The sequence below is a fragment of the Oryctolagus cuniculus genome, chromosome 9, assembly GCF_051225735.1.
Source record: "Oryctolagus cuniculus isolate XC-2025 breed Fujian yellow rabbit chromosome 9, ASM5122573v1, whole genome shotgun sequence".
In the NCBI taxonomy this organism is placed as follows: domain Eukaryota; kingdom Metazoa; phylum Chordata; class Mammalia; order Lagomorpha; family Leporidae; genus Oryctolagus; species Oryctolagus cuniculus.
In genome coordinates, this window is record NC_142875.1 from 103,213,389 (window position 1) to 103,213,678 (window position 290).

A 290-nucleotide genomic window follows, 5' to 3' on the forward strand; every position below is an offset into this window, starting at 1 on the left:
GGAAGGTCACGATGTCCTGCAAGCCTGGGCAGCCTGGACATCTGATAATTGGAGCAGACAAACCAGGCCCTGTGTGCACCCGCTGGGCCCCGCCAGGCCGGGGCCGGGGGCCCCGGGGGAGGACGGCATCACTGAGGGTGGGGGCTGGGTAAAGTTGCTCTTGGAACCTGAGGGCTGCGCCGCCCGGGCTGGGAGAATGTGCCCCTCTCAGCCCCTCCAGCCCAGGGCGGAGAGCGGGACGTGAGAGCGGAAGTCCCTCCCCATCCAGGGACGTGCCGCCAGGCCCAGGA